This window comes from Suricata suricatta, chromosome 10 (assembly GCF_006229205.1).
Source record: "Suricata suricatta isolate VVHF042 chromosome 10, meerkat_22Aug2017_6uvM2_HiC, whole genome shotgun sequence".
In the NCBI taxonomy this organism is placed as follows: Eukaryota; Metazoa; Chordata; class Mammalia; order Carnivora; family Herpestidae; genus Suricata; species Suricata suricatta.
The window spans coordinates 28889184-28903110 of NC_043709.1; the positions used below are offsets into that span (position 1 = coordinate 28889184).

The 13927-nt window shown below is 39.5% G+C and overlaps 1 long non-coding RNA gene across 1 annotated transcript in view; it reads left to right on the top strand.

Moving 5' to 3' along the window:
- The first annotated feature begins 2180 nt into the window (after nt 1-2180).
- The window catches only part of LOC115305543, a 41846-nt gene continuing 30099 nt past the window's right edge, over nt 2181-13927 (top strand). The window contains exon 1 of the long non-coding RNA XR_003914836.1: nt 2181-2262. This is a non-coding gene — a long non-coding RNA (uncharacterized LOC115305543). The remainder of the gene's footprint in view (nt 2263-13927) is intronic.

The window sequence follows — 13927 nt, forward strand, 5'->3', positions numbered from 1 at the left end:
GGCATTCTGTGAATATCTTGGAAGTAACATCTCTGAAAAGCAGACTGTTAGCCCCGAGTAACATCTCTTTCTGGTGAATTACACTTTCCTTGCCTACATAACAGGTGGGGCTTAGAAGTAAGAGTATGTCCCTGCCGAGAATTTAAGGGCTTTTCATCCCTAAACTCTCAGATATGCTTTAGGACACAGCAGAAGTTCAGCATCCAAATCAATTTAACACTTAATGGGAAAAGTGCAGAACCATTGGAACAGAACAGCTGACAAAGCATTAGATTACACACTTTCCACATGGTGAGATGGCCTCAAGACACGTTGAGTTGAACACCACATGTGGAAATCCTTCCCTGAGATTCCTAAAATCAAAGATTACTCTATTACTATTTTATCTTTAAGAGAAAAATTTTAAAAGTTTGCCAGTCCTTGGGCTTTGCTACCTGAAAGTTGAAACAAAAAAAATTAACATTAAATATAGGAAAACTGTCTGATGACATTTCTTCATTGTGTTAAAATACACATAACATAAAACTTTCTACCTTAATCATATTAAGTGTGCAGCTCAACACCTTTGTTTACATCTTATTGTTGTGAACTGTCTCTACCTTCCATCTCCAGAACTCTTTTCCTCTTGAAAAACTAAACCTCAGTCAATACCCACTAAAAACTAATTCACCATGACCATCCCCTCTCTCCCAGGTCTTTATAAGGCACCATTCTACTTTCTGTCTTTTTTTTTCTTTTCCTTTTTCCTCATACCCCACCCTTGGTAACCACTATTCAACTTGCTGTCACTGAGTTCAGTTTCAATTTGTTTTGTCTGTGTGTTTTAATACGCCACCTACAATTATGTTGAGAGCAAGGTGGACTCATTCACATCAAGCACTGACACAGCACACTGTGGCTGAGACAGGTATTTCCCAAACCAGCACAGGCTGACAACACCCAGAACTGATAAGCAGCAGAAGCAGAGGAGGTCTGCAAAGGCCCAAGACTGAGTAAACCCCTTTAAAAGGGGAGGATTCTGCAGCATACCGTCAGCGTCTAGACACTGATCATTTCGCGTCTGACCACATCAAAAAGGCTACTGCCACTGACTACTCTACCCCTTGAGTTCTGAGCAGAACAGGTCCTCCACTGCTTGAGCGTAATAAGTAGCCCATGCCGGGAGCTGCCCCGGGACTAGACCAAGGCCTTGCCTCAACTGTGCTCTCGCAGACTGACTTTGAGTTTGCTTCGCTAACTTCCTACTCCTTGTCATATCTTGTTGTGTTGTTTTTTTTATTGTTCTTTGCCTTATGTGACTCATAAGAAGCCAAGTTAAACGTGTAGTGAGAGGTCACTGAGTTTGAAATCCTGAACCTGCTTAATAATTATGTTAACCTTGCTTTATGATCGAGTAAAGCTGACATTATGAAAAGACACTAGTGTGTGAGCCTTCATGGCATACTCACAACAAAATGGAATCACAGCATATTTGTCTTTCTATGTCTGACTTAGTTCACTTAACATAATACTCTAATTCAGTCATGTTATTGCAAATGGCAGATCCCCTTCTTTCTTATGGCTGAATAATATCCCACATATAAATGTATACATAAGTATTTATGTATAATTCCAGTATATATATATATATATATACACACACACATATATATATATATATACACACATACACCCTATTTTCATTATCAATTTCTCTATTCATCTATCAAGAGTACTTCATACTACAAAATGCTTTTCATCTCTAGAATGGCATTACAACACCAGCTATCGCTATGCTTATTAGCACTGAGTATAAATGACTAGAGTATCTTCACCATGGAGACCCCCTAGCAAAATGTCTACCAGCCTCTTCTATATGCAAGAGAGTTCCACCCACAGTAATAATAGAGGCTTCACAAACCATAAGGCGTGCAGCTTAGCAGAATATGGTTGTGGACATCCTAAGATCAAGCATAATTATTAAACAGGCAAACTTCCAGTCTCCATGACTTTACACACTTGGTAAACAGCTAGGATATAGACAGTAGCCCCAGAATTCTATTGTTTCCCTATATATTGCATACTCTGTGCAGTTTGCTCTGAATCACTGTTTCAAAAAAAAATTCCCAATGATTCATTCTCCTCTAATCTTAGTAGAAAGCATTTCTACACCAAAATGGACTTTATTTTCCTTTCTACTTTCAGTCAGCATGGAGTCAGAGAAGAGGCCAGGAGCCTGCTTGCTAAGCCCCTCTCTACCACAAATCACCTCTAAGACCTTGAGTAAGTCATTTCTCATCCAGACCTCTCTTCCTTCATCTGTAGAGTGTGGGGGCTGAGCTGGAAGGTTTCTAAAGTCCCTTCCAATTTGAAGATTCTGTGATAATACAGAGCTGTTCCCAGGTGCCTGGCAAAACTCCTAGTTTCTGTCTCTGTTGTTTCCCATGTACATTTAAATTATGGGTCCCTCAAGTAAGTTTCAATAAAAAGGCTCCTTACCCAGGGTTAATTGCAAGTTTTAAAAGGGGGAAGGGGAGAACCCACACAAAGAGTTGTTGAAAGCTCTGAGATTGCTACCAGGATTAGAATCAGCACTTTTGTCTTGCCAAAATTCCTCTCTGAAGTCACACAGGACAATCCTCTTCATAAAAGAGGCAGGTTTAGCCGGGGCCAGTCACACCCAGCCTAACAATGGTGGGAATGTCAAGACATCCTTAAGCTGCTGTCACGTGAAATTGAACTTTTATATCCTGATAGTACTAGCACCGCTTGCTAGGGGGCAAAACCAGAAATAATAAACTTTTAACCAGAAAAAAACAAATGTTTATTGAAATCCAAGAACATTACAATGCTTGCCCTTGATATCCCCTGGGCTCAGGACCATTTTAAGAGCTTCATAGGTCACAGACCGTCTTATTCTGGATATCAAGTTCCACATTCTATCAACCACTAATTCAAGTCCACATCTTATCCTAAATACAACATTTTTCTTTAAACTGAAAAAGGAGTTTTATCATTTTCTTTTTGAAATTGTTTTATTTTGAGGTTTCTCTCTCTTATTTTGTAGTCTATAATTTCTTTTTCGGATCTTAGATATTTTCATTGGCTTCTAAAATGTTTTATTGCCCCTGGGACCCAATGACTTAAAATCTCCGTGATTAGCCCCATGTTCAAAGTTCTTCTGAAAATGAACCAAATCATCAGAAATGGGTCACAGAGTAAAGGCACAGTGTGTGACACCTCTTCCTGATACTTTACAGGCCAGCTACATCCCCTGAACCCAGACTGCATTCTGGAGTCTCCAGAGCTAATTCAGGCTGTCTTCATATTTGGGGCCAAGACCCCTAACCTCCTGGTTAACCAAATTCAGAAGAAATAGTAGTAAATGAAAGTTACCTTTCTGAATCATTTGAGAACTATTCCAATATGGCCCTAGAGGACTTTATACCCTTTTAGAAGCTGGTTCTTCCCTCCGCCTCATAGACTGACCTTTGAAATGGAGCTTTGCCTACATGCCACGGTAGTACTGAAATGGTGCTCAGGTTCCAAGGATGAGTGTTTTCAAGAAGAGCAGTAAACACCTAGGAAGGCAGGGTTATAAATCGGAAACTTTGTACTGTACTTAGTATTAGAAAAATAATCTGCCAGAACAGATATCTTCTGTATTCTGATACCTGGTATCTAATTTAGAAAACATTCTAATTGTTCTCAGTTTTTCCATGACAAAATACAAGCTATTGCCTAAAGAGGAAAAAAAAAAAAAAACCCCAGATAATCTTGATTACAGGGTCAAGGATCTATTTAGGACAGCAGCTCTCATTCAGCATTGTTTTGGACATCAAAAATGCATTTCGCTAAAACTCTCCTTGAGGATTTCCAAATAAAATCAACTTGAACCTCATGAAATGAGCAAGCAATCCATTGATAACTGAAACAGTAAACCTATTCAAGAATCACAGTTTAGAATGATATATATGAAAAATGTCTTCTTAAAATGTCTTAGACCTCTGGAAAACACTGTTCTCTTTCCAAATCTTCCATGCCCAAAGCTTGTTAGCATCCAAAGATGCATTATATGCTTAGAAACCTTCCAAGGTAAATAGATTTTTTCTCACTAAACCAGAACTAGAACACATGCCTGGCAGTGGAACAGAGTACGTAAAACTCCATACTTTCCTGGAACCTCTAAAACATACAATCTCTGTCCTAGAGAAGATCCTCCTGTGAAATGACATTGAGTGATAAATAGTCATATTCAATTCCTGCTGATAAGTCTGCCTTATTTTTTCACCCAGGATGAATGGAAAATGGCAGAGAGGGGATGAGGATATTGGGAAAGGACTTAGCCAACCCACCCAGCTCTTCTCTTATAAGAAGGGTATTTACCACATGAGTAAAAGAAACTAAACAAATTTCATTCACGTGTACCTTTTCTGCTTACAGTTGAGGTGAAAGTCATTGCATATATATCCATTTATATATTTCAGAAGTGTGCTTCCTGGCCTTTGCCTGAGTTATGTATTATTCCATAGGAGAAAATGGTTTTAAAAATTTATTTTTTTTTTTTTTACTGTTACACTGTCATACGGTCCTGCTGATCTTATTGGACTTGGACCTTGAGGCAAACGTGATTCCCAGGTGTCTCCCATCTCTTCTAGCCCTGGTCAGGCCCAGAATGGCCTGAGATGATGTGAGATTTGGCTTCAAAGGAATTAGCAACTCTGTTCCAGAGCAGGATGAATCCTGGCTGTCCAGGGTGTCCCCAAAAGTTCCAGCCTGTGGCCCAGTATATTCTTACATGGCTTAGACCTGCAGACCAATTCCAGGGTGCCTGGATGCCAAATCAGCACTGGGCACATGCTCAGTTCACAGCCCTCCTTCCTGCACCTGCACTCAGGTATCCAGGAACTCTAGGCTGGTGTGAACAAGGGTACACACCCAGCACACCAGGTCATGTTCCTGGGGCCAGGAGTTCCTCTACTGCACTTCAATGCAGATCGGGGAGGGTCCTTTGAACCAGATTCCTTATGGCCCTATGCTTGGAAAATACACAGTGCCTCGGTGGGAGACAGGTCTCCAGGGGCCTCTCATCAGTGGCCTTCTGGCACTGCTAAGAAATTTCTGTAATTTAGAGGTGACTGACCTAACTCCCTTCTTCCTGGGATGGGTTGTTTTTCTTTTTGTTTTCAATTGGTAGCAAGTACCAGATAAAATAGTACCTCTCATCCTTAGTTGAATAGGAAAGAGATAGCAGCCTGCATATCTAGTACATTATTTTTTAAATCTTTCTATGCATACAGTCTGTGTAGTTGTTGCTGACTGTGTGATATATTAGCTGCATCGCCTCTTTCCTACTAATTGAACATTGGATTAGACAAAATTTCTGGTAAAAGCAAAACATTGTGGTCAGGGTATTAGAGTTTTCAAGTAGAATATGACAAAAAACAGGTTAGAATATTCTCGAAGGAGAGTCCTATGTTGGAAGGTAATCGAGTTAGGTGACTTATTAGGATTTTTATTGAATTTTAAGAACTTGCTGATTTGTTTTACTCTTAGAAAGGGTGCATCCACTGTCCCTTTAAAGTATATTATGTACTCTGCCAATATATCCTCTGTGGTTAACATATTTGAGAGAGTTTAATGTTTAAATGGACTGGGGAGCTTTAGAAACAGCAGTTAGGTATTTCATAACTATTATGAAAATTTTAGCTGTTTGCTCTGGTTCTGATTAACTATGGATAACCCCCCCTCATTTAATATATAGCTTTTCTCACTAATTAAGAAATTGAGGGTCCACGTTATAAAATGGCTAGCTACACTGCTAATTTAGTGGCAAGAGACTCAACTTCAAGAGTTCTTTTCATCACGTGGTGATACTTGGTTTAGTAATTTGTATGACTTTGGTTAGATCCTTGGAAGAACCCTAAACGTCTTTTAGTGAAGCTATTCTTTTAATCCCTTAAGAAAGTATTTGACAACCCTGAAATCAATCATTGTACATCCATTCAACCGATGTGTTGAATGAATGCTACATATAAGAGATTCTAAGTGGCTAAGGCAGAGGTGATACAAAGGACAGAAGATAGGCTCTCAACCTCAAGAAAGTTATGGTCTGATGGGGACCTTTGCAATTCTCAGAGCTTGGTTTGCCCCATTTACCACCTCAGAGGTTTTCTATGTCTACCGCTTACTTCCATCTCTATATGGTACTCTTGGGAATTTTGCTTCAGCTCCAAAGCAGCTCAGGTGACTGACCCGTAGAGGGTGGTTTTCTTACCTCTGGAACCAAGTAGACTTTCTGTACAGACATTTTCTAATTAAACCCAATGACCTTACATTTATGCCATTTTAAGATCTTGCCAAAGGCTCCTTAAAGCAGACAAATTGAAGATTTTACAAACTATATGATGTTAATAGATGTTACTAGAAAAAAGGTTTTATTACCAGATAATTTGGGGGAGTGTTATATATAACATATTCTGCTCTTGTTGATTATCAATGTGCATATAAATGTTATCAGATGTCCAACTGTAAAGATACTTGGTTTACTTTCTTTAATCCAGCATTTTCTAAGCTTATTTGAATGTAGAGCCCTTCTTCAATAATGATTATTAACATTTCATGGGAAAGGAATGTACCATGGAACATAATTTGGGAAATACTATTCTATTCCAGGCACTAGCAAACCTTTATGTAAAAGGCCATATCACGAATATTTTAGGCTTTATGATCCAGATAGTCTCTGTCACAAATACTCAACTCTGCAGTTGTAGCAGAAAAGCAGCCATAGACATTACATAAACAAATGGGCGTGGCTACATAGCCCGATAGAATTTTACTCACAAAATAAGCAGTGGGTTGGATTTAGCCCAAAGGCCCTAGTTTGCCAACCCATGGTCTATAGTTTCCACTAAAACTTTTCAAACGAGCTAAAGCTCCACCCAGAAAGGTTCCCGACTCCTCTTGCTGCATGTAACATTCAGAAACAATCCATCCATTCTAAAATTTTATGTTTCAAGTGTCTTTTTAGTCTGAGACTAGTATCAACCTAAATAAATAACTTCTTTCCATCAGAGGTTTGAAGTGCTTGCCAAAAGACAGTTCTTTAGCCACTGACTAAAGAACAGTGGTTGTCATGGGATGTGGAACAGCAACAGGTTTTTGTTTTCTTTGTTGTACTTTTCTGTAATATTTTTGTGATCAGAAACAAAAACAACAGAAGATATTTTTAAAATAATCCTTGTATAGTTCAATAGTTTCTGAAGTCCTTCTCTTGTCTTTATAGTAACGTCACTCATATTGTCACGGTGCTTGGTAATGCCCAATGCCTTCTATGGCCTTTATTTCATACCCCCTTCCCACTTCTCCTTTTAAGTAAAACAGGACAAATATAGATTCTGCTCTGAGCTCTCCTCAGTCTCTTGTCCATGCTTTCCACTCTCTCTCATAATTTAAATTTTCACCTCTTTATGGCTATTTCCTAAGTATATATTCCTACATCTCATTCATCTCCTCTTATCAGAATCACCTTGGAATTTGTTAAATATGCCAATCACTGAATCCATTTCAAGGATTAATCAAAATACTTAAGGATGGAGACTGAGTGTGTTTTTTGAATACCATGTAAATCTAGATGTGGCTTAAAAGAAAAAAACCCAGCAAACAAAATCCTTCTCTTGAGAGACTTAATTGTATAGTATATTTATTTTTTCTTGGTTTGTCTTATGTAGCAGATTCCTAAAGGCAAGATCTATGACTTATTTATCTTTTTATTCTTTCTATACCTACTTACCAACTCTAATGCCCATTGGCATAAAAGATGGATCCCATTTTAGCCAGCAAGACAAATAAATGTGCATTAAACATAAAGGAAGTTCTGCATTTGCACATTCTATTTTCCTACTTTCCTCATACTTCCCAATCCACTACCTTTGGGTTCATTTCTTCTGCCACACCGCTGACACTGTTCTTTCAAAGGTCACAAACAGCTCTCTAGTTACTGAACCCAAGAGTCACATAATTACTCATCTCTTTAGCTTTTGACACTGATGACCAAGCCCTTCTTTCTGAAAGGCTGTCTACTTAAATGTCCCATATATACAACAATTTCATACCCAAAACTGAGCCCATCCTGTGGTCACAAAGGGGCACTTCCTGTTTTGTCTCCTCTCTATCCAAATGATACTACTATCCACCTCATTCCCAAAACAAACACCTAAATATCAATCTTAATTCACTCTTTTGCTTATTCTATCAACTTTATATAATTAATTTTCAACTACTTACCCAGAATTCCAAACCAGAAGACTCCAAAAACTCAACGATCTCCCACAACTCACTTGGCAACAAAATCTGCTCTGAAATTATTGAAGGTTATTAGTAGTTTCAATCCACCTCATTTATTGTGAATATTTGTATGTTCTATTGTGGAAATAGAAATATCTTGATTACTGCCCAGACCTTCCAGAGAGCAGTATGTAACATATTTTATGTACATTATATTACCTTTCTAGAAGTTTCCAAAAAATTCTTAAATTTAAAAAAAAAGGTCTTGGCAAATCCTGGGGACTGTGAGCTCGTACCTCCTAAATAGCTCCCAAGCTCTTCCAGTTCTCTCCATCTCCCTTACATAAGGGAACTGCCGTCACTTACTGGATTGCTTCTCAACTGCTGCTCTATCCTCACTCTTGCCTCCTGCAATCCATCTTTAAAAAAAAATGAGAGAGAGAAAGAAAAAAGATACATCTCTATTATTTTGCTTCTAGCATAAAGTCCAAAGTTAGAACATGTCCAGGAATTCCCCAGATGATCCGGCCCCTGCCTGTGTCTCTAGCCATATTTCCATCGCTTTCTACCCCCAACTCACTCAGACCAAACACCTTCTAGTTCCTCCACACCCCTGCTCTCCCTCACTTTCCATCTTGGAGCTGGGCTCGGTAATTGTTTTGTTGAATGAGTAAACAAAATGTAATTCACTTTTTTTCTAGGCTGTTAAAAGAGAACTGAGAAGTATTTTCTCTGAGCAGATTACTGTTATTTCTTAATTCCTTTCCTTTTGATATGAGGAATGGGAGGTGGAAGCAGCAATAACTATACATAATAATATTAGTCAATAAAAATAATTATATGGACAGGAGCAACCTGAATTTATGTCCAAACACAAATTCTCTGTTGCTCTAATGACATTTCAAAAGTATTCCCTGGTATTTGAACCATTTGCTACTAGTTGTTTCTCTACCTAACATTTGCAGTAATTGTACCTCTGGCAACATTTATTATTAAACATCTGCCATGCACAGAAGAATTTATATGCATTATATAAATTATTTCTAATCCTTGTATTAAACATAAAGGTGAGTATTATTATCTCAGTCTTAAGGACGAGGAAACTGAGGTTCATAGAGTTTAACCTATTTCCCCCAAGGTCACAGATTCAGGAAGTGTTAGAAATGAGATTCAATCCAGTTTTCTTCATATACAAAGCCTTCTCTACTGCACAGTCTTGCAGCTCAATAAAAAACAGTCATAGTATTAGGCAACTGAAGTGATGAATCATGGGTGACAGGGAAGGAAAACTAGTGAGAGGCACCCAGGGGAGTGACAAAGTAAACAGGAAGGCAGAAGGAAAAACCATAGACTTACAAACTCCTTAGTTATAAAGATATCTGGCTAGATTGTAAACCCTATCAGAGAAGGTCTAATTCTTTTACTTCTTTATCTTTGACCCTGCCTAGGACAGGGCTGGGAAAAGAATGGATACTTAATGAGGTCTTATGAACTGGTCATTTATTAATAAGTTGTTGACTAAGTATCACCATTAATCACTGCCTACATTTCCCCTACCCTTAAGATAGTGTGTAGCAGAGGTCAGGGCAAGGTGTGGTAGGTTCACAGAGACTTATCAATAGATAAGTATAACTATTGGTAACTATAAAGATCTCCTCATTAAACTCTCTGACCTAAGATAATATTTGAAAAAGTTCTAATTGCCAGTAGGCCAAAGTCCTGTGTTTGACTCTCAGTGAAATGAGCTGATGAGCAAGAAGTTGGATTTCTATCCAATGAACTGGGTAGGCACTGGTTCTTATATTCATAAATATTACTAAGTACCTCCTATAACAAAAGCAGTGAATAGGTAGGGACTATGCATGGAAACATCCAAATATCCAGATATATCCAGCTGAAATAAATATGCCTTAAAATGTCATTTTGTCTGTCTAAAATGTCCAAACAGAGACCTACTATGAAGAGAAAAAACCCACTTTAATTAAACACTTCCAAAAAAGGGTTGTAAAACATTTCCTTCCCTACACTGATGATAGTGTATCTGAGATCTGGTTCTTGATGGGAAAATTATTAGAGTCCCTCTCTGGGAGGAAAAGTCTCCTGCTCCTTCAGAAAATCTTAATGAGGGCAGAAGACCTGTGTCTTGAGTGGTTATATGTACATTTGTGTATGGGGATTTTCAGGGTATATAGAACAACATGAGTCCCAGGGAAATTCAAAACTACATAAGAAGTCATGGGGCGCCGGGATGGCTCAGTCGGGTGAGCATCCAACCTCGGCTCAGGTCATGATCTCATGGTTCATGAGGTCAAGCCCTGCATCGGGCTCTGTGCTGACAGCTCAGAGCCTGGAGCCTGCTTCAGATTCTATCTACCTCTCTCTCTTCTCCCCCTCCCCCTACTCATGTTCTGTCTCTCTCTCAAAAATAAGCATTAAAATTTTTTTGAGAAAAACAGAAGTCCTATAAAAAAGAAAAGAAGAAGAAGGAAATTGTGAAATTTGGAGAAGTTGGAATGGAGTCAAGGCTCTATGTGAAGCTGGTGCCTGTGGTGTGCTTAAACCAGAATTTTCACACAGCTGTAGAACCAGAAGGAACGCATCATATTCCCAGTCATCGGTGGGAATTTGAGTACTTGATACCTTAGCCAGGGGACAGAGGCGGGATCCTAAGACAAGATATCATAAATGCTTAGAACTGGAAGATATGTTACAGGCAACTGATCCAGCAGTTCCTGAGAGTACCTGAGAAACTTTCTAAAAATAGGAGGCCTAGGCGCCACAGCACTGCCTGGATTTCTCAGTGGGTAGGAACCCAGACTCTGCTCTGTCAAGCCCACAGGTGGTTCTGAAGATAAAAGATGACAAATAATGACAAATGTCAAATAACGAGCATTTGTTTTCCCATAAAATAGGGTTTTTCAGAAAAGAAAATGTTCAGCACAGGTTGAAGAAGTAACCAGGAAAGAAGGGTATAATAGGATTTACAGCCTCAGAAATATATTCCTGTACACAGTCAGAAGTAACAATGTAGAGGCCCAGATAATCCAATGAGAAGACCAAGACCTGCGTTCCCTGCTTTCCTGGGTATATGTACTAGGAGATGTCACATGACTACCAGCTGACTCTTTACATAAACTGAACAGAAGCAGAGATGCCTGATACATTGGTGTGATCAACATGTTTAAAGTTGTCTGGACCTCAATTTCCTAATCTATAAAATGGGAATACTCACATGAATCCCTGAAAGAGTAATTTTCTTTTTCGAAAAGTAGATTTGAAAATTCTTTCTCCTCTAAATGAACCTTTACCATAGAGACACTGATTCATAGACAATATAATAAAAACAGGCAACTCTGTCCTGCTCCTCTCTCCCAGAGACCCTATGGGGAAGAATGTGGAAGATCTCTATTCCAAGAGAGGGCTTGTGTTACATTCTCTTGCCTTTCCTGGCTCAATTCATTATACACCAAAATAGGGGGTGAGTGTTAATGACTGAATTGGGTTGAATTGTGTCCCCCAAAAAGATATGTTGAAGTCCTAACTCCCAGTACCTGTGAAGGCAACTTCATTTGGAAATAGGGCCACTGATTTAGTCAAGTTAAAATGAGATCAGTATAATGAGTCACACCCAATATGACTGGTGTCATTTCAAGAAGAGAGAAATTTGGACACACAAAGGCACAGAGAGAATATTGCATGATGACACAGACGCAGAAGAATGCCATGTGGTGACAGAGGCACAGAGTGGAATGCTGCAGCTCCAAGTGTAGGAAGACCGGGGATGGGCCATGTGTGGTAGCTGTACTCCAAGGACCAGACCCTACTCAGATCCCAGGAGAGCACAGCCTCCGTGTCAGACCTCTGGCCTCTAGAACTGTGAGATGAGAAATTTCTCGTCTCCCAGCTGAGCCTCCCAGTCTGTGGTACGTCACTAGGGCCACCCTAGGAAACTAATATAGTGAGTGAAGACCTCTAGATCCTCAACAAAACCAAGTGTCTTCTTATCTATCAGAGGAGACGTGCACCCATGAGTCTTGTGGTGCAAGTAACAGTGGTACAGCTCAGGGCAGGTCCTTCTGATGCCCAGAGAAACACTTGTGGACCCTTCCCTGAGCACAGTCCTAACACCTGGAGTGGCATCGTAACCAAGGTGGCCAGGCATTCCGAAGGTGGGCTGGCATGGATATAGTAACTCTTCAATAAAACACAGAGTTAAAAAGCTATAACACCTATCCGTTCTCAATCTGGCATTAACACCTGAAAGCCAAAGGGCTGAATTCCACCCAACCCTCCTCAGCTTGTATGTAAGGCCCATAAGCTTCACATACTTTATAGGATAGTTTGCTTGGGGACCCAGGGCCTCATAGAGGAACTTAGACCAGAACACCTTCTGAGATATTACCTTGCAGAGTTGTTGTGAAGATGAAAGTATCGAAATAGCATCTTTGTGAGCCAAAAGCATTGCCTCAGCATAGGTGTGGTTGCTGGTTCTTTATCATCATAGTTTTATGGTTTTATAAAAAAGGTTTATATTTTCATTAATTCTCTGGTATAAGCTAAACAATAAGGCCAAGTAAAAAGGAATGTATGTTCTTGCTGTCAGATATGCAAATGGAGTATGTGAAGAAATATCCCCATTAGCTTTCAGTCTGCCCAGAGAGCGGGCCTTTCGTCTGACATCCCCTACAGGTTAATTGAGGATGTCTGCTTGTTTAAAGAGTCGAGCAATTATTCTGGGGAACTGACCAGCCAAATCTATTCCATTTGATTATGAGTGAAAATGCAGAGCTTAACTCTTCTCTAAAAACAAAACAACAACAACAAAAAAGCACAATTTGAAAGTGAGAAGAAGGAAATCTGAATTCCACTCAGCGGTGGATGCTGACATTTAATCCTGTCAAGAAATATTAAATTGTCTCATCCCAACTGCTTTTTAAGTCATATATTACAAATAGGTGAGCCAGGCACTCAATACAATGTAGTTTCTGTGGTAGCTGGGGAATACAGTGATTCTAAAATATTCTAGGCTTGTGTCTGGTTCACTTGTCCCTGTAGAATCTTCTGATTAAGTGAGGAAGCCCAGGAATATAGTCATGAAAAGATTTTATTTTTAGTTGTTGCCTTTGGCAAAAGTTCTCTGCCTAAATGGAGAGAATTTATTCTAAAAAAAAAAAAAAAGAAAGAAAGAAACGGAGTTTTCTTTTCTGTCACATAGAGAAATAAAAATAGCAAAGGCCTCGTAAATTATCATTCCATGGTGTCAGAATGTCTCATTGTGGAGCCCATTGTGAGGTGAGCTGTTACAAAGTCACTCTGCAGGCAAGAGTCCCCTGCCTGTTTCCTAACACCAAAATGACAACTGGTAACAGATGAACAGGCCTTTGGGCAAAAAGCTTCTTTTTTTTTTTTTTTTCATGAACAGGCACAGGTTTCAGAGAAAACCAGAGGTGACATAGACTTCCTCATCACTATCACACACTCCCCTTCCACCAGCAAAATTCTCAATGTCAAAAAGTAGTCACACACTGCCTGTTCCATTCCTCCAAGATTCAGAATCGAAGGAACTCCACGTGTGTAAGCGCTGGGGCCTTTCTCCGCGCTCACCTGAGCCGACTTGACTCTGAGCCTGCTGGAAGAGGCTGTCGACTAGGTCAGGGGTAGT